Raw genomic sequence first — 23,565 nt, 5'->3', positions numbered from 1 at the left:
TATTTTTTTTCCAGTCTAGATTTGACCTCTCAAGGACATATTTTATTCATTGCTCCTTACATCTGAAGGAGGAAGGCAGTAGAGTGAGAAAATAGATAGAGTCTGTCTTCTCTCTAGATGGACTGTCTTACTGAAAACAGACAATAAACAAATGGACACCACAGAAAACAAGACCTTGTTTATCCACTAGAGATAGACTGCTTCTGAACAAAATATTACAGAGGTGAACTTTGTCTTCAGCATCCCCTGTCCCTTCTTTCTCTGTCTCTGCCTTTTGTCTGTGACCTTTAGGCACCAGCTGGGCCTGTGCTGCCTGGACATCATTGCTCATGTGTCATTCTTACCCACCTTCCCGTTCTCCTTACTATTCCCTTATCAAAGCTTCACTCTTCTGAGATTCAGCCCCATACGTCCCTTCTCATTTACTGAACCTAATCTGTTGAAAGAATCCAGTCTCTTAACAAATTATTATGCAGAAATATCCTGTCGAAAAGACACATGTAATTTTTTTTCTAAGTACTGATAATCCCAGAAATTGAGAGATGGGGCTCTCTCATCTGTTAACTTTTCTCATGGGCTATGATATTATTTTTGTATGAAATTTGCATTTTAGAAAAATCATTTATAGAACTAATGAGCTTGTCTGAAAATTGCTAAGAGAGTAGATCCTAAAGGGTCTCATCACAAGAAAAAGAAATTTGTGGGTATGTGAGGTGGTGGGTGTTAACTAAACTTTTTGTGGTGATCATTTCACAATATATGCATATATTGAATTATTATACTGTAATAAGGGAGGGGATCAAAATTGAACTGAGTTAAGTTGATTGTATGTGTGTATCACATATATACGTGCGTGTGGTTGGATACACATTCCCGGATCTAACATAGTTTTCTCTGCCACATCTCTCTCACAAAAGCCCAGCTCACAGACAATGAGAGCCTTCTCAGATTCTGTCAAATTGTCCCTGAGATGGAGAGACTTACATGGTACTAATGGAAAATGAATGGCCAAGCTCAGCTTTCTGGTAAGAGCTGGTTCTTGGCTCCTTCCTTACAGAAAGACCTAGCTGGCATTGCTCACTATCTTCCCCTCCTGCGCCATCTGAAACCTGTGCCCTGAGCCTGCTGGTAGCTTTCTAAATCTCTTTATTTCAAATTTGGCACAACCTTCTTTCATCTGCGACTTTGGAGTCTTTTGTTATATTACCCCATGGTTCCGGCTGGAGATGGGAACTGTTTCATTAACTTACCAGTACCCATGATAAAGAACATTTTTTTTCACCCTAAGAATCTGCACACCTCTTACACATAGAAATTAATTTATCATTTTGAAGACTATTTTGAAGTCAATCAAGGTTGCCATATGTTGCCCTCTTGTAGTAGAACACAGTGATTTTATTTGCTTATTCTCACATTTGTAACCTTCCAATCTAGTTGTCCCAAACTGTCACAATGATCTGGTAGAAATATCAATTAGGTAATTTCACTCCTGTGCTTAACACTTTTTACAGATGTCCCATTCTGTATTCCTAGCCTCTTTTATTCATTTACTTTAGAGTATTAATAACAGTTTGTAATACTATCACTTACTCCTTAGTTTACTTATTTTATATCTTCCCACCTAGAATGAAGGCTCTGTGAAAGGAACCTTGTTGATCTTGTTCTCCACTGTATACTCCATTGAACTACCACAGGGGTTACAGGTAGGATACCTTCAACAAATAATTGTGGAGCAAATATTGTTATTTAGCTGCCTGTCACTTTTCACAACCTAGAGCTCTTAAAGCCCATATCCAAAGAAAATTACACAGTGATAACAGGAAGAAAAACAGCCATTTATTGAGCAACTACCATATGTCAGGCATTTCATGCACATTAACTGTATATCTCAGATTTTATACAAGTTTAATATTATTATTTTAGTTTTATAGATGTTGAAAGTGAGGTGAAGTGATGTATCCAAAGGCACACAGAGCTATAATAGAACCCAGGTCTATTTGTTTTCAGAGTCAATACTTTATTATTCCCAGCTTTGTCTTTATTACACAATCTTTGTATTATCCTGGCCCTGAGGATGATATTATTTTTTACAATATGGAATACAGCAACACTTAGGTAAATATAGCATTTATTTGTATATTCTCTATCCTGACTATAGACACAGATATAATAGGGAGAAATCTTTTTTTTAAGTAATAAAGCAACTGTGATGCCCTCAAACGTTTTTCAAACTGTAAAATACCTGGTAGGCTAGACCAGTGGTAGAACCCCAGGATCCAGAGGGACGTAGCCTACAATTTCAGGTGCGTCCCTGGCTTAGTCCCCACTTACCTGGGTTGTGGAAACAGAGGAGGCTGAATGTAGAAAATCCAAAAAGGTGTTTTCTTGGGGAATGAGAGTCATCAAGGCACACACATTCCTGTTTTGCTATTTTTCTGAGGGAGTACAATAACTCCAAATGAAGGGAGATATTCCTCCAGCCTTCTCCTAGAGCTTCAACAGTACAACAACACAGAGGGGGCAGCACTGCCAGTTTGGTGGGTAACTGGTGTGCAGAGGGAGATGCCAAGGAAGCCTGCCGGTGGTGGTGGTGCCTGGTGTGTGTATTGGCACATAGCAGAAAGGACACTGCCCAGCAAAGAGGCAGTGCTGGGTAGATGTAGAAGCAGTCAGCAGAATAGGCAACCATTCCTTAGTGATCTATGCCAAGCAGAAGGGGCAGTGATATGTGGCAGATGCCAAGAAGTGTCTAACCAATGGGTTTTGTGCACTAGCCATGTGTGACATCCTTGTAAATGGAGAGAGGTATATAGAGGGGTTTTGTAGGGGCTGTATTCTGTATTAACTGATGGCCGACTGATGATTACTGAGGATGTGATACAGTTTGCACTCACAGACTGTTCTAGGGCATGGAGAATACCCCTCTTATAGGACAGTTGTGAGGAATAAGTGAGATTGAATGCATGAAGTATCCTCTCCATGCCTGACATATAGTAGGTGATCAACATGGTTAATCTCCTTCCCTACTCTTATTGTATTCTTTTAGAAATACAGACTGCCATTAGCATTGTGTCATGGCAGTATTCTTATCCAAAAGTTGCTTTTTAGGAACAGTGTAACAGTATGAATATCCCGTTAAGACCATTAAAATAGAAGTCTGCTTGGATATTTTCTGCATTTGGGATAATGTCTATTAATACCAGTGCAGAGTATTTGTGCTGGGGCTGTTCTAAGTTCTTTATATGTATAAGTGTATTTAATCCTATTAGGTATATAATTTAACTATCTCTATAGCATGGGTGAGGAACAGAGATGTAAAGAGGTTAGGTAACTTGCCCAGGTGAGCAAGTAGAAGAGTCAGAATTCACATCTGGGCAGTAACCATGTGCTTAACCATTACATTTACTTCCTTTCTGTATCTACCATGTTGAGATAACAAAGAAAACGTTGACTGAGTGCTTTCTGTAGGCAAGCTGCATTGTATAGCCCCAGGGGCACCACTCACCATAGTCCATGTAAATGCAGTGTACAGCCTGGACAGGAGCAGCCCTCAAATACTCAGGGTATGATTCTTTCTCGGAAACAAGGCCATCTGTGGAAATGCCATTATAGAGAGCAAAAAATGTACAGTAGCAGAGAGGGAGGAGAGATTAATTTTGAGTCTTTTATTCATTTAAAAGGTATAGAGATAGGGTGTAAATTTGTAGGTAAATAGTTTCAAATTCATAGATTCCATGTAGACCATGGGAAACTTGTCTCCAAGACTTTAGTACCTAAAAACATTACTTTTCTGGGCAACAGGTATTGCTTTATTTTATGCAGAGTGTATCTCTTTTACAGATTAAGTAATCTTTTTGTTTAGAATATTTAGAAGGTTAGAATTGGATTGAGGTTCCAATTTTGGTAACTGTATGATCTCATGATGTGCATTTCAGTGAGCTGATTATCCATCTGATCTCATGTAACTTCTTTCTTTTATCTTTGCTGTGATTTCTTTTAAATATTTACATTTTTACATCTAATTGCATGTAGTCCTACTGGTTGATTGAAATATTTGGTCGTGGGGTAGATCCAATGAGCATCGAGTTATTCTCCCTCCAAGGGGGGGTGAGCAGGTCCCCCTGTGCATATCTGGTTCACTGTACAGAATGACCAAGTATACGATGACTTGAGCCCTGGTCAATGTTTGACGTAAATGATTCCTGGCTATTTCAGAAGGAAGAATATTTTTCTGCCCTTTGCAGGGGAAGTGTTGCTATTCTTGTGGCTGATTGATTGATTGTATGATGACAGTCCAGCTGTAAAGATCATCATCTTGACACATTTAATATTACATTTGGTCTACTGAGGCCTGGATTGATTTTGATAAACACTTAGCTAAAAGAGAAAGTCTGTCTCCTGATAGGGCAGCCATGAAAGTTTATAGAAACAAGAAATCAGGCGGTCTTAGTAAAGATCAAGAGAACTGTGGAGTTTCCACAGGTCTGGTTTGTTCTCTTTATCTGCCATGGGGTGCCCCATTTAACATTCTCCAGGGGTGGGGGTGGGGCTTGGTGTCTGTTTCCACTGGAGAAGAAAGAAAAATAAGGCAAAATGTTCCAGGAGATTTCTATCTTGATTAGTCTTTACAACAACCCTAAAGTAGAATCACTTCTAGTATTTTTCTCTGTCAGATGGAGATAATAAAGCATCAGAGAGGTTAGGGAACTTGCTCAAGGTCACACAGCTGGACTGTTAAAAAAAGCTGGGATTAGGAATTGGGTGGGTTTGACCCTAAATATGATCACTAAGCTCCTATTAGCATGCAGTATGGTGTTTGCTTTACTAATAATAATAACTGTGATACCTTAGCTTAATGAAGCCACTTATAAAGAAAGAAATTATAGTACTTCCAGGAAAGAGAAGTCTGTCTGCCGTCTTGTTTGTTGGTGTGGTATGTGTGCAGGATGGCAACAAATCTCTTTGAATCCCAAACTGTTTGTCAGCCTCCCAGGGGCCTTTGAGGTTGCTTGTATATTGATTGACTGGAGTTGCATGTGTGGTGTTTTGAGATCAAAAGGCAAGGTACCAACAGACCACACAGTGGCCATTAAAGCTGCTAGTGGACAGCCTCTTCAAACAGAAAATCATTATCTATTGCTTGTCACAGAGGAAACTGCCTTGGTTCTGTGCTGCCTTCTGGTTGGGTTAGGAACCCATCAACCCAGAGAAATAGATAGGATGTGACTTTTTTTCTGATTTGGTATTAATAATTCAGGAATTCTGGGCATCATATATTTTAAAAATCCAAAGTGTGCAAACAGTATATAGTTTTATTTTCTAAAGATGTAGCACATATACCATTAGCCCTCTGAGAAAGCAGAGGTCTTAACTACTATCATTGACCTTGGCTTCTCAGAATCCTCTGTGGCTACTGTGGAGAAGAGAGCCAGCATCATCCATTCTGGGTCAGAATCATCTCTGTTAAGCTTAGAGGGCACCTTGATGTTTCAGGGGCCCCCATTCACTGCGTGGGGTGAGAAAACTTCTGTATGTCATGGGGACCAGGACTAGATAAACAATGCAAGCAGTGTGTTTACAGATATGCAAATAAGCATGCAAATTAGACTCCTGTTGGCTTCATTTAGAATGTAATTTAAAATTAATTAAAAATTAAGAGGTAAATTAGAAGCTAACATTCAACACCATATGGGCAAATATACATATTTATCAAACTGGCATATATGTATACTTGCATGGATGGGAGCTAATTGTGATGTCTGCAAAATTTCTCCATTTTGATATTGCTTAAAATCAATGTGGGGAAACCCAATATTTTACAATAATAATTTTTTTTTTACCACTCTATGAATTAAAATTCATTTTAAAGATTAAATGAATACATTTCAAATGCATTAAATTCATTGTAAACTTATTCTAAAGGACACTGAATTTTACATTTGGAAAGAAAAATGATAAATCAGGTACAGTTTACCTCCATATGCTATAAAATATTTGTGAAACTCATTTTTCTCAAATGGGGTCATTGAGCACATTCACCCTGGTGGGCCTTTTGCATATTGTTAATATGCGATCTATACTTGGAAAGTAATGATTTCCCTCTCCCAGCCACTCAGGAGTTCTGGGTGATTAATGAGTTAATGGCTGCATCCACACAAGGCCAAAACAACTCATTGAAAAGTGAAAAATTCAATCACTCCACTGACTGTTTTGTCTACAAAACAACTAAACAACCTCTGTGATTGATTTTCTTTTCACTGAATTGATTGCTATTTTTTGGCAACTTCATTGAATTAGCCAATTGTTTGAGTGTGGACCAGCTCCTTATGTGAATGTTGTAAAACATTTCCATATCAACCTTTCTACCATCCCTAAAAATACATATAAGCAAGAATTCAACTTACAGTATCTATATAAGAAAATTATAATTATTCTCTACTTTAGTTATCTTGGAAAAAATAGTTGTTTCACAATGTAAATAGTTCTTTTAAGATAATGACAAGCAATGCAAAGGGCATCTTCTTATTTTTTGAAAAATTCAGAGACAATAGGATCTGCAATCACCCAGAATTAAATGACCACAGACTATACGTGTCATAAAAAGAAGAAAATTGACAGTAATAATGACAACAACCAAAAAATGACAAAACTCCCCAAAGACTGAAGGTAGCTTCAGAAGGTAGTGAACTAGTGAACAAATCACGATTTGGGGTTATTTCTGAGAGTAAGAATGGCTAGTATTGAATTTGGGAAACAGGTGTGGAAGTCAAAAAAAGGAGATGCAAGAAAAAAATGCATGCTCTTACTGGTATACAGATGTACACACTGTCTAATAATAATGGAACATTGAATAAAAATAGTTTTTTTCATATTTATTTATCTCTTAACTTTGATTGCTTTATTTTTAATGATACTGGAAGACTCTGGCTACTGTGATGAAAAATAATATTCTTTAAAATGTTGGAGTGGAGAGCAGAGTAAAACATACCTGTTCAAGAGTCAGTTAACATTTGGAGAGGAAAGAAAGTTATATTGTAGGAAGCTTTGCTTTTAATTTGTTCTGATTTAAAGGTACAGCAGGTATGCAAAGAAGAAAGGAAAATTCTCATTGCTATTTGTTTCAATTGAATGCAAAGAATCATGCTTTAATAAGACAGAAATTTATTGAAATAATGGAAGCACAGAGTAGAGATGAATGTTGGTGATCCAGCCTTAATGTACAGATGCATCTACTGAGACTCCTAAAGGTGAGAAGACACTATTCAAGGTCACGTGGCTATCTGTGCTGGAGGCAGAAGAAGTTTCCAGATTTCCTGACTTTCAGGCTAGAGAACAGTCTCTGTGAGTGTGTCAGAGATGAAGAAACAAGGTAAAAATTTTAAAAGTTGGGATTAAAGGACTGCATTTCAAAAACTGCATTTGAATAAAGCTTGCATTAAATGGAAGGGCTCACACTGAGAACTAAGAAGGTTGAACCCAGCTCAGAGTCCCCTTTCTGGGTTGCAAAGTTAATGTCACAAGCAGTTGCAAAGTCTAAATGGGCATTCCCCATGCCCAGAGAGTAAATGGTCCTGGAGGAGGTCTTTGGCTGATTTGAGAAGAGACTTAGAGAAATAGAGACGGGAAGGTTGAGATGAACTTCTGAGTTTGGAACTTATGTCGATGTTGGGCCTAGTCTCAAACTAGTGTAAGAGAATCATCATTTTAGGAACAAAAAGAATTGTAAGAGAGAAATTTTTAAAAGGTAGTGCTGTAGGTGCTGTAAGTGCTATAGTGTAGAGGGTAGAGGTGAAGGTTAAGAAGGATTGTGATAAGATGAAGCCAGGTAGTGGTAAGAAAGCCCAGACGGGAGAGTTCTAGTAGGGTGTGTGATAGACAGACGAAGAAAGGTCAGATGTGCATTTGACTCAAATGCATTTTAACAAAGTGTCCAAATAGCTCTGATGCTTCTCTCAGGACAGTTGACAGCTTGTCACTAGACATTGCAATTCTGTTGTGGCATGATTCATTCATATTCAGTAGACATGGCTGAGGTATTTGCTTACCATCAGCCTGTACCAATGGCAAACTAAAGCACAGCAGGCATAATTTCTTCAAGGAAGAGCTGTTTCTTATCAGAGATTGGAACTGTGGGTGGCAGGCTCCCAGGGGTCATGATATACCAGATATTCGCAGGTTCACAACATGGCTTATATATTGATAGGATGAGGAATCAAAATTAATAAAGGCATGGTAGGCTGGGAAGGGGTCTGGTTTGGCACTTCATTGTGCTTTCAGGTCCAAGAGAGAGCAGGAGGGAAGCAGTAGGACAGAAAAGAGGAAAAGAGAAAGAAGTAGAGGTGGTCAGCTGGGTATTCCTTCTCTCTCTCTCTCTCTCTCTCTCTCTCTCTCTCTCTCTCTCTTTTGCCTGGGAATAGGAAGGCATATAGGATACCCAGTAAGCATAATGGGTTTTTGTTTTGAGACTCTGGGAGAGGCCAACACCTACATGGGATAGCCATAATTAAGAGGGTAGAGGATCTAGTTGGCATTCTTGAGGGTCTCTCATTTCCTGTTACTGAGGATGCTGAGTCAATAGCGAATAGGCCTGACATGGCAGGTGCAGGACACTTAAGCCACCTTACTTCCCCCTCCCCTCCCACTTATCGCTACCACAGGGAGAGAAGTAGCAGGAGGGGAAGGCTGTTTGAAAGACGAAGCAATTTTATTCAGGAGAGACTGGGTATTCCCTAAAGCGGCTGTTTAAATAATTGGATCAAACTAAATTTAAACCAGGTTAGACATTTAGTTAATTTATTTTTCTCTAACCAGCAGGTGGAAGTTGGGAGGAAGACAAGATTATAGACAAAATAAAGGCACTACTTTTTCTCTGATAAAAAAAGTCTTTTCACATTTTCATATCCTGTTGGTTTTCCAGAAACATAGAAATGCTCAGTAAGAAACAATCTCAAAAATGATGTGATGGATTAAAGCTGAGGAAACGTGTCCTGGAATTCCTAATTGCAACATTAGTCTATGTCTACATACACAGATCAACTTGGTTGCTGAATATGGTTTTTTTTTTTAAGCAGTTGAATTCAGCAAGGCAATTATTTTATTGCTCAATAAGTCTTAATATTTGGATTGAGTGAATTTATTTTCCTCTTTATTTTGGAGGTCTCTGTTCACAGTCTCAATATGAGAGTAAAAATTTTCTCACAGAAACTTTCCACAATTTTTGACAAGCCAGATTTAAGACATCTTTTTATCTGGAAATATTCAAGGAATTATGATAGGGATAAATCCAGTGCAATTCAATAAAGGTTGCCTTGTGCCCTTTCTGTGGAGTACACTTGAGAGGCATCGAGGGTGAGAAGGGGCAGTATGGGATGAGGAGGGCCACAAGGAGACAGAAAACAGAGAGAATAGTTTTGGTTGAGGGCAATGGGAGGGCTTCATAGAGAGATAGCTTCTTTGCTGGGCCTTCAAGAAAGACTGTTTCCATAGTTGGAGAATTTTATGGGAAGCGCATTTGAAATGAAGAAGTGTGGATTAAGGAGCAAAAACTGAGAAGTGCCCAGTGGGTTTATTGCCAGCGCCATAGTCTGGTGTGCTGAGACCACAAGGTAGTTGCTAGTAGAGACAGAGGAATGGGCAGGGGTCAGGAGGCTGGTCAAGAGATAATGTCAGAGAGGAAAGCTGGAGCTGAGGAGTGGAGGGACTCAGATACCTTGTGATTTAAAAGTACCTTTGTCCTGGGAGATTTAAAAACAAGGTCAGCACAGCCTGCTTGCTCTGACATTGTCTAGATTTGGTAGATGTCCGTGTCTCTGTGACTGGAGCAGAATTAAAAGATTCAGAGCTTGTGATACTCTCTGGGACCTTCCATGTAGAATTGGAATCTTTGGGTCCCTGCTGCTTACATGAGTGTTTTGATGGGCTCCCTTGCGTTAGATGGACTGAATTTCTTGGATGTTGTCAGTTCTGTTGAGCGGACACATGAGTCACCACTCCGACCATGGGCAGCAGCTGTTGTCCAGAAAATCAAAAGAAACACAGGGAGACTCAGAAATGAGGCTGATAACAAGAGCTCCAATTCCCATATTGGATAATGAAAAATGTGGCACAATCTCAAAGTAACCCCAAACCCTACTTTATCTTTGAGGCTCAAGGAAAGCAACAAACTCTTGTGGGTATATTATAATCTCTCTCGGTAGACTGGTATTTTTAATTTGCTACTTGAGCATAATAACTGCGTTGGTTCAGTCTTACACAAATTCCTGAGGTAATTAGTTTCATAGAATATTACTAGATTGGCATATTTCCCTTGATCCCATCACTCCTGGGAATATCGAAACTAGACGACAGGTACTCTTATTACAGAGTTATATTAATACATTTAATTAACATAAAACAACATTAATCCATTGGCTGGCACCTGAAGCTGGAGAGGTTTCCCTTCTGTCACACTATCAAATTGCCAATCTTGTGAGTATCTGCCAGTCAGTGTTTTTTTTTGTTTTTTTTTTTTTTAAAGCCATGTTTATTGAGGTATAATTTGCATAGAATAAAATCTTCCCTTTTTAGATATATAGTTCTATAAGTTTTAACAAATGTATACAGTTGTGTAATTCCTACAATCAAGATGGAGAGTATTGCCATCACCCTCAAAATTTCCTTGTGCCCCTTTAGCAGCCCCCTTGCTCACATCACCCCCTGGCAACCACTGATTCCTGTTACCATAGTTTTGCTTTTTCATAGTTTTGCCTTTTCCTTAATGCCTCTTGAGTGTGGCCTCTTCTGCTGAGCATAATCTGCTTTCCAGGTTCATCCATGTTATTGAAGGAGCATGTTGTTTCTTGATGGCTGAGTACTTTTCCATGTATGGATGGATGTACTTGAATTTGTTTATCCAGTTACCATTTAATGAACATTTGGGTTGTTTCTAGTATCTGGTGGTCATGACGAAAATTGCTCTAAAAATCCCCCCACCAATTTTTGTGTGGACATATGCATCCATTTCTCTTGATGATCTCATAATGGCATTTCTGGGTCATATGGGTAAGCATGTGTTTATTTTTATAAGAAACTTCCAGGGACACCTGGGTGACTCAGTCTATTGAGCATCCAACTCTTGGTTTTGGCTTAGGTCATGGTCTCACAGTTCATGAGTTCAAGCTCCACATTGGGCTCAGTGCTGACAGTGCAGAGCCAGCTTAGGATTCTCTCTCTCTCTCTCTCTCTCTCTCTCTCTCTCTCTCTCAATAAATAAATAAATAAATAAATAAACAAAAAAAAGAAACTTCCAAACTCTTTTTGAAAGTAGTGGCACCCTTTGCCCCTCCCCCCACCAGTGTATGAGAGTTCCAGTTGCTCCACATTCTTACCAGCACTTTGTATTTTCATTTTTTAAAAAATTTTATTAGTTTTAATAGGTGTACAGTAGTATCATATTGTAGATTTAATTTGTGTTCCCCTAATGAGTAATGATGTTGAGCATATTTTCACTTGCTTATTTTCCATCGCTATTTTTTCTTTGGAGAAATGACTCTGGCATTGGTGAAATAATAGACATATAGATCAATGCAACAGCAGAAAAAGAGTCCAGAAATAGCTCACAAATATATGGCCAGTTGATTTCTTACAAAGGTGCCAAGGTGATTCAATAGAGATAGTTTTTTTCAACAAGTAGTACTAAGATAATTGGACATCATTATACAAAAACAAATGAACTCATAACCTAACACCACATACAAAAATGAACATAAAATCATTCATAGACCTAACTGTAAACTTAAAACTATACAAATGCAGGAGGAAAACGTAGGAAAACATCTTTGTGATGACAGATTAAACCAAATATTCATAGGACATAAAAAGCATGGATATAAAAGAAAAAAATTCCTAAATTGGACTCTACAAACTTAAAAGCTGCTGCTTTTCAAAAAATAATATTACAAAAAATTAAAAGACAAACCACAGGTTGGGAAAAAATATTTGCAGATGGCAGTCCAATAAAGGATTTATATCTGGAATATATCAAGAACTCTCACAACTCAATAAAAAAAAAAACACCTGAAGAAAAATGAGCCAAAGATTTGAACAGAGCCTTAACCAACTGCTTTTGAAGGTCGACTACATGACACATTTCCTTTCAGGCTACCTCAGTGTTGCTGGTGATGATCTTGAGCCTAATGTGTCTTTTCTGACCTACTCTTTGCTCTTTTGGGATCTGAAAGGTACACGTGTTATCTCTTCCCATCTCTGTTGTGTGCTGGTCTGCCCTCCTCAGTCTGTTACACTGCTGTACCTCCAAACATGAACTCTTCTGGACAACCTTTTCCCTACACTCACCAGCTTCTCTTTCTCTCTCCCTCCATTTTCCTCTTCTCCCTCCTTACCTCTTTATAAACCCTCCCTTATATCCCCCCTTCTCCTTACCCTTTTGTTTTCTTTCTTTCTCTATTTTTTCTTACAGAAAGACTGTTGGTTTTGGCTCTAATAGCTTTCTGTCATACCACATAAGGAACTTTTTCTTATATTGTGAAATTTTCAGTGCAGCCAGGGATATTTATATATATACATATACATATACACATGCACACACATATATATACATATATATATGTATATGTATATATGTATATATATATTATAAATATATATATATATAATTTATTGTCAAGTTAGCTAACATACAGTATATACAGTGTGCTCTTGACTTCGGGAGTAGATGCCCATGATTCATCACTTACGTACAAATTACCCAGTGCTCATCTCAGCAAGTGCCCTCCTCAATGCCCATCACCTGTTTTTCCCCTCCCCCTTCCACCTTCAGTTTGTTCTCTGTATTTAAACAAGTCTTTTATGGTTTGCCTCCCTTTCTGTTTGTGACTATTTTCTTTCTTTCCCTTGGTCTTCTGTTAAGTTCTCAACTTCCACATATGAATGAAAACACATGATATCTTTCTCTGACTTATTTCACTTAGCATAATACCCTCAAGTTCCATCTATGGTGTTGCAAATGACAAGATTTCATTCTTTTTCATCGCTGAGTAGTATTCCATCACACACACACACACACACACACACACACACACACACCCCATATCTTCTTTATCCATTCATCAGTTGATGGACATTTGGGCTCTTTCCATAATTTGGCTATTTTTGATAGTGCTGCTCTAAACATTGGAATACATGTACCCCAAGGAATCAGCATTCCTTTGGATAAATTCCTAGTAATGTTATAGCTGAGCTGTAGGGTAATTCTATCTTTAACTTTTTGAGGAACCTCCACACTGTTTTCCAGAGTAGCTGCACCAGTTTGCATTCCCACCAAAAATGCAAGAGAGTTCCTCTTTCTCCATATCCTTGCCAACATCTGTTTCCTGAGTTGTTAATTTTAGCTACTCTGACTGGTGTGAGGTGGTATCTCAATGTGGTTTTTTTGATTTGTATTTCACCACGGAGATTTTGGATTGGATTTCAGTTTTGGGGGTTGAGTATAAGGTACTCAGTGAGAAGATATGGCTCTTCCAATGTACCCCAGTTATTTGATTAGGCACAGAACTGATGTCACTAGAGCAGTGACTCTAACCCCCGGTGTTTCCGACTAATATACTTTGAGGCTTTATTTTCTCTCATTGAAAAGATCTCTTCATGTCTCCATGGAAGGGGGATAAAGGGAAGAATTGGCAAAGACACATGACTAACAGTTGTGAGGGGCTTCACTCAGTAACTCTGAGTGGCACAGCATCCAGGAATGCCATCTACGGTGTATTCTCTGTGAATGCAGCCCCTGGAGTTGTGGAGTTATGCTAGACTGTCTGCCTGTCCTTCCTGCAGCAGAGGTGAGCAGGGAAGCAAAGGAGACTGGAGCAGGGCTGGACCCGAGGACGTGCTGCTTGGGAGGCTTTCTTGCTTGCAGGAGCGTGCTGGTTTTAAGTTACTGGCAAAACTCACTCCTAACAATCATTTGTCCCCGGTTTGGTTGCCCAGCAAGATGGCTGTTGCCCCAAGCTAGTCTGGAGCTGTGGTTTTTCCCTGCAACCATTCACAGAGCAAAAGCCAAGAAAAAGCTTTGGAGTTGATGGAACCATATTATGGCTGGTTAAAGTAAGAGAACTTTGCTTTTTTTTTTTTTTTAACATACACTTTACACATAATAAGGGAGTGTGTGAGGGAGAGAAAGGTATTGCATGGTGTTTAGGCAAGGAAATAGACTCTACACTGACAGCTTCTAAATCACACTTCAGTATCTCAGGAGCTTATCCACTGAGAGTGGCTTTGTGGTTATGGATTTTCCTCCTCAGCAATTAGAAATGTCCCAAAGCTGGCTTGTCACTGCAGCCCATTGTAGAGGTTCTTTGTTCTACATTTAACTGTTGATTGCTTTTATACTGAATTTCAGGTGGAGTGTGTGTGTGTGTGTGTGTGAACACAGATTCCAAATTCTTTTAGTTGAGCGTTTTTTTAAAGTTAAAACTTCCCTTAAATATTCACCTGCTAACAATTGCATTTCTGGGATTTGTAAATAAAGAAAATAAAACAGGGTACCATGACTTCAGTATGTTGGTAAATGATTAAAAAAATTATTCCAGCAATTAAAAACAGTGCACAGATGCGTGAGTCAGGACTCCAGGCCCTTTTGCCCTAACTCCAAGGACCCACCAGAGGGGTGAACCCAGGGGTTATAGAAAATGGATGGGCTGGCATGACATTCTTATTTGATTTTATTTTCTCCCTTGCTCCATTTATTTCTTTTGGAGCACTTACGCTGCTGGCTGAGAGTACAAAATAAAGGTCATGGATCATAACATGTTTCAGCTGGAAGGAATCTCAGGCATCCTTTAGCTCGGGCACCTCATTTTACGGATGAAGAAACTGAGTCCAAGAGTGGGAAAGTGCCCTGCCCAATTTCAGGCAGCTAATCTTATGTGGAGCTGGGAGTGTCTTCATGCCTGTTGACTTTACATTTTTCTTCTCTAGCACCATGGAGAACAGCTGCTTGTCTCTCTAGTCCAGTAAGGCAGCTACAGCTTGTGTATTAATCTAATGCATTTATTTTTAAGATTAGTTTAGTGTTAAAAAACTTGTCTCTCAAATTCAATTTGTTTGAAATCATATTTTTAAAAAGCCTTTGTTTATGCGAGAAGGTAGGTGAGTTGGCCACAGTAAACAAGGATGCTTTCTCCTGACTATCTCCTTATTTCCTAGCATACTGGCACCTGGAAGAATATTGGGCAAGGCCAAGCAAACAGATGTGACTTTCCAAAGCTGATCCTTCATCAACCTGATGGAGCATGCCTTGCTGCCTTCTGAAGCAGCAGTGATGTTGTTCCCAGAGTGCCCTGCAGAGGGCAGCCTTTACTTTCCCGTGTTTTACTAGCCTTTACCTGGAATGGAATGGGCTTGTTTGTCACCTAAGTGCAAATGTCATTTTAGCACTTCACTGGTCACAACACCCTTTCTGGCCTTTATAGGAAATGACATATTCCTGTGTTCTTTGTCTCCAACACATGCTGCGGGAAGGCAAGGGCAGTTATTATGCTTTAAATGGCTGGAGAGAAAGTGCAGAGACCTGTAGGCCAAGTACCAGGGAGCATAGAGAACACAAATCAGGTTTCAGTGTCACCTGGGTCTCGTGGAAAGTGGAGAAAGGAAAGGATTGGCTTTGTGTCCTATTGCTATTAACAAGCTTTCCACTGCCATTTCTCTTTCCTGGGTCAGAGTGATATTAAAACAAGATTGGCACTCTCCTGGCCAGATTGGCTTTCCTTTCTTCCATCTCTCTCTGCGTCTTTTGTTCCCCTCCTGCCACCTCACCGTTCCCTGCCTTCTTTTCAGCCTTGGTCGTGTGCCCCCAGCACTTTGTCTTTTTATCAGTTCCTTGAGCTGTTCTTGGCACCCACACAGCAGGGAGAGAGAGCAGCTGAGGTGCTGCTGAAAACTCCCAAATGACCATCACTGGCAGGCGCCAGGGAAGCATTGATCTGGTGGCACGTGACAGCTTAGGCAAGGAGGGTTAGAGCAATTTTATGGCCTGTTACAGCCCTGCTTTTTATCAAGGCAGAAACTGACAAGTTGTCCATTCTACTTGGCTCTCAGAGACACGGAAACTTGCTTTTCTTTATAATCAGTACTGCCTTTGGCCAGACCTTGCCCACGACGGCCGGAGACATGAGAAACTTTCTTTATCAGCTGGCCTGGTATTCACAGCTGGCTTTTTGTCCCATCCAACATTACACCTGGATGGTACTGTTACCAAACGCTTACCTAGCACATCCCAAGTGCCAAGCGTGCCCTATGTACTGTACACATATTACCTCGCTGACTCCCCATCTCCCAATACTCCTTAGAAGCAGGTCTTGTTACGAACCTCATTTTCACATCAGGAAATGGAGACACAGTGAGATTAGGTACCTGGCAAGGTTAAGGTTGTATACCTAGTGATAGGCAGAACCTGACTGAGCTTCCAGCTCAAGTGGTCTGGTTCCCCTCCCTGTCTCTTAGCACCATGCTCTGTTATTTCCAGAGACAGCAGTGAGCTCAGTTAATATGAGCAGAGAAGAAAGTTTACCTTTAAGTAAGTATGAGAATGTTGTGCTGCCTCAGTTTCTCCAAGATGGTCTGTCTTGGGAGGAACAATGGCTTAACTGCTGCATCAGTGTTGTTGGTGGCCTTTTCCAGCAGGACCATCTCAGCTTTCCAGGACAGGGTCAGCCTGTGCTGTCGATCACAGTGCACATCGTGCCATTGGTTCATCTTCGGAAACAAATATATCCATCCTCAGCTGTTCCTGTGGGCCTCTAGAGTGCTTCAAAGAGCAACGTTCTTACCTTTATTTTTTTAAAAAATTTTTAAATGTTTATTTATTTGAGAGAGAGAGAAAGAGGGAGGGAGAGAGAGGGATGGGGGTGGGGCGCAGAGAGAGAGGGAGACACAGAATCCAAAGCAGGCTCCAGGCTTCGAGCTATCAGCACAGAGCCTGATGTGGGGCTTAAACTCATGAACTGCGAGATATGACCTGAGCCGAAGTTGGACGCTTAATTGACTGAGCCACCCAAGTGCCCCCTTACCTTTATATTAATTAGGTAAACAAAGGCTATGTGTCAACTCCATACTTGCACTAGGCTCAGTTCTGGAAATGCGGAGATTCCTAAGAACCAGTCTTACAGCTAGCACCTTGTGGTCTGGAGGGGGGACAGATAAATCAGCAGTACCAGAAAGCCCATCTTCACACCCCAAGGCCACACTCAAGGAGGGGGATGCAGACGTTCTTCAGGGTTCTCGTAAATGGGGTGTGGCCCAGAATTTAGTATATATAGGACTGTAAATCCTGGTATAGAGGAATTATCATCTCTGTCAAGGAAGCTGTCCTGGAACATAGCAAACTACACCTTGCTGTAAACTATTAGCAGTAAGGAGAGTGACTTCAGACCCATATGTGGACCGGATAGGCAAAACTTTAATTTCCAAAGTGTTATCTACTGCTCATTTATCAACACAACCCGGAAAATATCTCCATGGAACTTTTCTGCTGTACTCAGGTCTCATTAGGTCATTCTTGTAAGTAGAAGTCTGTCCCCCAGTCAGAATCTTGACGTTTTGAAGAATGTGTACCTTATTATCCTATCGTAGCTCACATATGCCACCAGGAAGGAAAAGAAGACATGGATTTGAACATGGCGGTGAAATTGAGGCAGAGGGAAGACAGGAGGAGCCAGAAGAGGAAAAATGCCAAAAGGAAGAGCAGACAGGGCCATCTGGGATGGTGATGAGAAATACTCATGTGGGCTGCTTCTGGCCCTGTTGCTGCTCTGATGGCCTTACATTTCTGCAATTCACAGCAAGCATGTAAGGGAGGTTCTGTTATTATCCCCACTTCATATGTGAGCAAATTGAGGCACAGAGTGGCTAAGTACTTTTTCCTGGTACATGTAATATGCAAGTAGCAGAATGAGGACTTGACCCCTGCAGTCTGGCTACAGAGCCTGGACTCCTCACCATGTGCCACCCTGCCTCTGGAAGTAAAACAATTACTCTGTACAGTGTGGCATGAAATGTTCTGCTCAGTAGGGCCTGTTTCTTTTTTCTGTGTAGGCAGCAGATAGTGATTTAGTCTACTTTTTCAATGTTCAGCTTCAAATTCAACCAAGTACCTCGGACAGCCAGCTGTTTGGTATTCTTGGATCCTAGGTGAGTGGGCCTTGGCTGTGACCAGGTCTGCTGGCATCAGGTACATGAGCTGGGGACAACACACCCTCGTTTCAGGCCAGAGGAGTCTAACAGAAAGGGCTCATAGGCAAATCCTGCCAGGAGTCCTCCAGGCAGGAAATGGGATTCAGTAAAGGAGAGCTCACGGCTTATAGAGCCACACGGTGCTGGACCGAAGAGCCGGGCTCTAAGAAACCACAGGCCGATGAGCACAGAAGCAGAGGGAGGGGAATTTTTCCCCCCACTGATCCAGTGAAGCTCATCCTGACTTTATTACACTCCGTGCTCTACTCCCCGAAGTAAGTGTCAGTCCTCTGTGGGACAGTAAGACACTGTAGTTATTTAGGTGTCTGTCTCTGCAGCTAGCCTGGGAACTCTACAGCAGATGACTGTATTTTATTCACCTGGACGTTCCCAGAGCCTGGGATGGTATCTGGCTAATATTAGGGACTTCAAAAATGTCCACTCTGTGAATGGATGATTAGGTAATAGGTCCGTCAGTTTGTCCAAGTAGTGATTACGTAATGCAAAGCACTGTGTGGGTTACAAAGACCATCTTCATATTTTTCAGCAAATATTCTGCCCTGCCATTCTTAGAGAAAAGAGGGGGCAGGAGGAGGTGTAGACAATATGCAATATGCATCCTACACACATACGTGCACACACACATACCCACACACACAGATGTATTTATGTGTTCACTCCTGTGCCGTTTTGGAATCTGGAAGGGAGGGCTGCAAGAGAATGTCACCTCAGGCAATTGTGCTTTTGAGTGTTCTCCATTCAGGAAGCCTGCCACGCTTACAAACAGCTTGTATAATACCTTGTTCATTAAGGCCCATAAATTAGCACTGTTTTAATTGATTCCCTAGAGGCAGTGAATAGAATGACACAAAATGACATCAAAGGTGGGGGCAGGGGAAGACACTAGGTCGGTGTTTTTCTTCTTTCCCTTCCTGGATTCCCTGAGGTCTGACAACCTTTCCCTCACATGCTCCCTCTGTCAGGCCTTTGTTCTAGCTCATATAAGAAAAGACCAATACCCTGAACAGGTTCCAGGGCTTTGAGAGAGCCTCACCTTCTGGGTTTGATGTCATAAATTGCCAAGGTAGTTCGTACCCACAAAAGTAGTAGGTTTGGTCAGATTGCAAACTGGGGGTAATGATTTTGCTAATTATGGAAATGACCCTAACTGTGAAATCAGATCTCGATCCCTTATTAAAGCAATTTTGGCCATTATGTGCCAGCGTCATTAGAGTCACCCTAGCTCACTGGTCTCTGTCTATAAACCAGGCTAGTTTGGGAATGGCAGGAAAGCTAATGTTTATGGGACCCATTCTGGCCACATCTTGCTGTGGGCTCACACATGTGATCTCGCACCATAATCATGATAAATTGAGATCACTTTCTCTGTTTCTTCAGCTAAAAATCAGAGATTCAGAGAGCCTAATTATCTGGCTGATGAACACACAGCTTACAGGTAATGGAGCCAAATTTAAATACATGTCTATCTCACCTCAGATTATGTGTTCTTTCTACAAAATTATGTTGTCACAATAACTTTTATGATTTGATCACAGGAGTACCAGAAAGGGTCTACTGTTCCTTAAACAGTTCCTCCGTTTGCCTACTAATGCATGACTTTCACAGAGAAATTTGATGACATGCATGAATAATTCAGTGTTTATGTAAGTCTTTGTGTTACTTTATAGCACTATTCGCATTTAAAGGGAGCCCTAATTATGGAATGAAAATGTGTTTCATATTTTTAAGTTTGTCCATTGCTCTATCCCCAGTGCCTGGTACTGTGCCTGTGACATAGTGGATAATCAGTGTGTCTTTATTGAATAAATTAAAGCAATGTCCGTCTTCAGAGACAGTTTGGCAGAAGTTTCTGGGGTCGGAGGAATGCAGAACTGGGTGTGTTGTTTCCCAGGGCCCTTGAAGTCACACACCTTAGGCAGTGGCTCCTCTGCTGAATTTGTGTCTCTGTGCTGATAGAAACCTTAGAGATAGGCCTAAGACACAGACAGGGGTATGCTAAAATGGAAGTAATTAAAGATAAGAGAAGGACTACGAGGGAAGAAGATATGTAGGAAAGGGTAAGAGAAAACGATGCAGAACTTTGAAGAGCAGGAGTATATCACAGTGTTTCCCGATCTGTCCATACTCTGCAACACTGATCATATTATATTGTCTTTTCACTCTTCTTTTGGGGCAGCACAGGACCCTGAAGGGTTAATGCGACACCGGTATGGGGAGACCCAGAGGCTTCCAGGATGGCATGCTTTTCAGGCCAGTGCTGTGTTTGACCACCAGAGGGCAACAGAGGCCCAGGCTCACGAGTACCTTCTTCAGTTTCCTGGAGCAGTAATCAGGAGAAGCCAGGGATGGGTGTGTGGAAAGTGAGGGCACTGGTCGTAGTGGGAGGGGTGTGCCAGTGTTGAAGGTAGGGAGAGAGGAGATCTGTGGGAGAAGGGAGATGCTGGTGGTGATTTTGCAAGACAATAGGGTTTGATGGGGGATTTGTAGTTCTTGGGGTTCTTAAAGAGATCAAGTGTCTTGGACAGATTGCAGGCAAAAATAACTCCTCGCCTAGATCCAGTAGACTGTGAGCTCTACAAGGGCAAGGACTGGTAGCCTAGTTCTCTGTTGCAACCCTGGCATGTGTCAACTAGTCAGCCACATATAGTAAATGATTGACAAAGGTCTCTTAATCGGGGCCTTTGGGTGGTGCAGTCAGTTAAGCGTCCGACTCGAGATTTTGGCTCAGGTCACATTCTCACGGTTTGTGTGTTCTAGCCCCTTGTCGGGCTCTGTGCTGATAGTGCAGAGCCTGCTTGGGATTCTCTTTCTCCCTCTCTCTGCCCCTCCCCTGCTCCTGCTCACTTACTCTCTCTCTCTCTTTCAAAAATAAACAGGTAAACTTGAAAAAAAGATATTTTAATCACTTTCAATCCAGTTGTATGTGTGTGTATGTGTGTGTGTCTGGGTTCATGTGAATTTTTCAGAGAAGAGTGTTTTTAATTTCTACCAGATTTTACAAAGAGAGTAAGTGATCTGTAAACAATTAAGAGCCACTGTTTTGGTGAAAACTTATTCAGTTGCTATGATCAAAACTCCCTATCTGTATCTAGGTGCCTCATCAAACAATTTCCTCCTGTATTAGTTAGGATAGACCAGTTGCTGTAACAAATAGACCTTCAAAAGATACTCTGGGCCACATAAATGTCATATACAATAGAAGTTTATATCTTGCTCACGTAATAAATAGTCCAAGGCAGTGTCTCTGGTCAGTGGTCATCATCGAGGGACCAGGACTTCTGTGTCTCTGCCATTTTCACTATGTGGCTTTCAATGTCAATGTAGGGATCAACATCACAGCCATCTAGAAAGAGATGAATGCCAGTGCATGAAGGAAGCTTTTAAGACTTGGGCCTGAAAATGATATCTGTCAACTCTTCCCACATTTAGTTGAGCTCAGTCACTCAAAAGTAATGTTTCCAGTGGAAGCTGGGAAGTGTAGTACAGTTGTACCCAGGTGGAAGAGACAAAGGACTTTTGTGAGCAGCTGGAATCCCCACCACAGCTCCCCTGTTCATAAACAAGTACATTTTCAGGAATACTTTTATTTTTTTTTATTTTTATTTTTTAAAAAAATTTTTTTTCAACGTTTTTTATTTTTATTTTTGGGACAGAGAGAGACAGAGCATGAACGGGGGAGGGGCAGAGAGAGAGGGAGACACAGAATCGGAAACAGGCTCCAGGCTCCGAGCCATCAGCCCAGAGCCTGACGCGGGGCTCGAACTCACGGACCGCGAGATCGTGACCTGGCTGAAGTCGGACGCTTAACCGACTGCGCCACCCAGGCGCCCCTTCAGGAATACTTTTAGAGTGAAAGCTCTAGTACAAAATTGTCACCATTGATGATCTGACTCTCTTTCCTGAGACTCAAGGTAATTTTTAAAACCTTGATAATTATGAAGAGCTGTGCCTCTTGCTTCAAATACTGCTCAGTGTCTCAAATTATTTTTGCAGGATTCCTGTCTACTTGACAGAATGGACTTTTTCTGGGAACAACAGAATGTCTCCTACCTTTTCTCATGCAAAGTGGTCCCAGAAGTAAGGAGATTGGAGGATATTTAATTAAGAGAGTATTCCAAATAGAAGGCTCTGGCATTCCTAGTTCTCTTATTGGGAGGCAGTAAGCATAACAGGTAAGAACATAACTGATTCAGATTGGCCATGCAGTAGATGTTCAATTTAGGTTAGTTGATATCCTTACTGCCTTCTGTTGACCTGAAAAGATAATGGCTTTTTGTCCCTCGTGCTAATGGCAAAGATAAGATTAGGCTGAGTAGAAGCCAAATAGAAATAATAGATTTTTATGTAGGAGGGATTTTGAGACAGAAGGAACTAATGGGTAGATGAAGATGAAGTAAGAAGAGGGAGAAAAGTCAGAAAATGGAGGGAGAGACAAGACAAAGGATGATGAAAGAGGAGAAAGGAGAAAGAAGGTGTACCATACAGGGCATTTCAAAACTGTGGAACACCACCCTCATAATGCAGGCTCTTGTGGCCTGTATTTCTGTGCACTATTTCTCCTTGCCTTTTTTGACACATGTTTGTGCTCTGTCTTGATTTATTTACCTTTTCAGCAGTCTTAAAGTCTTATTTTTTATTTTTATAATCAACCTGAAGTCTGAAGCAAGGATATTAATATATAAATAGAGATGCCCTTGGAACCTAGCTAATTGCTACTTGCCATTTTTCAGTATTAGCTACTCTTAGCAAATACTACTAATATGTACAGAGAACTTATTTGAAGGTCACTTATTTATCTAGTTAATCCCTACTCCTTCTTGGACAAGCAGGTAAAATATGCATTGTTATTCCAGCAAGGAATGCTTGTGCAAAGAATAACCTGTAATGATGAAACTTGCCAGGTGAATCTGTTCATTAATGCATGCCAGACTATCTACCTATCTATCATCTATATATTCATTCATTCTTTTAATAAATGTTTATTTGAGGCCCTATCGTGTGGGAGATACCAGAAGCAATACAGAGAATAAAAGACAACTCTTTATTTTTTTTAATTTTATTTTTTATTTTTTAAAATTTACATCCAAATTAGTTAGCATATAGTGAAACAATGATTTCAGGAGTAGATTTGTTAATGCCCCTTACTCATTTAGCCCATACCCCCTCCCACAACCCCTCCAGCAACCCTCAGTTTGTTTTCCGTATTTATGAGTCTCTTCTGTTTTGTCTCCCTCCCTGTTTTCATATTATTTTTGTTTCCCTTCCCTTATGTTCATCTGTTTGGTCTCTTAAAGTCCTCATATGAGTGAAGTCATATGATTT

At 40.7% G+C, this 23,565-nt stretch overlaps 1 long non-coding RNA gene across 1 annotated transcript; it reads left to right on the top strand.

Annotated features, from left to right (window-relative positions):
• Nucleotides 1-933: 933 nt before the first annotated feature.
• Nucleotides 934-22,398, top strand: LOC122237737. The gene is made up of 3 exons (XR_006216359.1): nucleotides 934-1,025; nucleotides 1,626-1,703; nucleotides 22,237-22,398. It is a non-coding gene; the product is annotated as an uncharacterized LOC122237737 (long non-coding RNA).
• The last annotated feature ends 1,167 nt before the right edge of the window (nucleotides 22,399-23,565 follow it).

This window comes from Panthera tigris, chromosome B1, assembly GCF_018350195.1.
Source record: "Panthera tigris isolate Pti1 chromosome B1, P.tigris_Pti1_mat1.1, whole genome shotgun sequence".
In the NCBI taxonomy this organism is placed as follows: domain Eukaryota; kingdom Metazoa; phylum Chordata; class Mammalia; order Carnivora; family Felidae; genus Panthera; species Panthera tigris.
The sequence above is the reverse complement of the archived record's forward strand: the minus strand, read 5'-3'. Positions and strand labels throughout refer to the sequence as shown.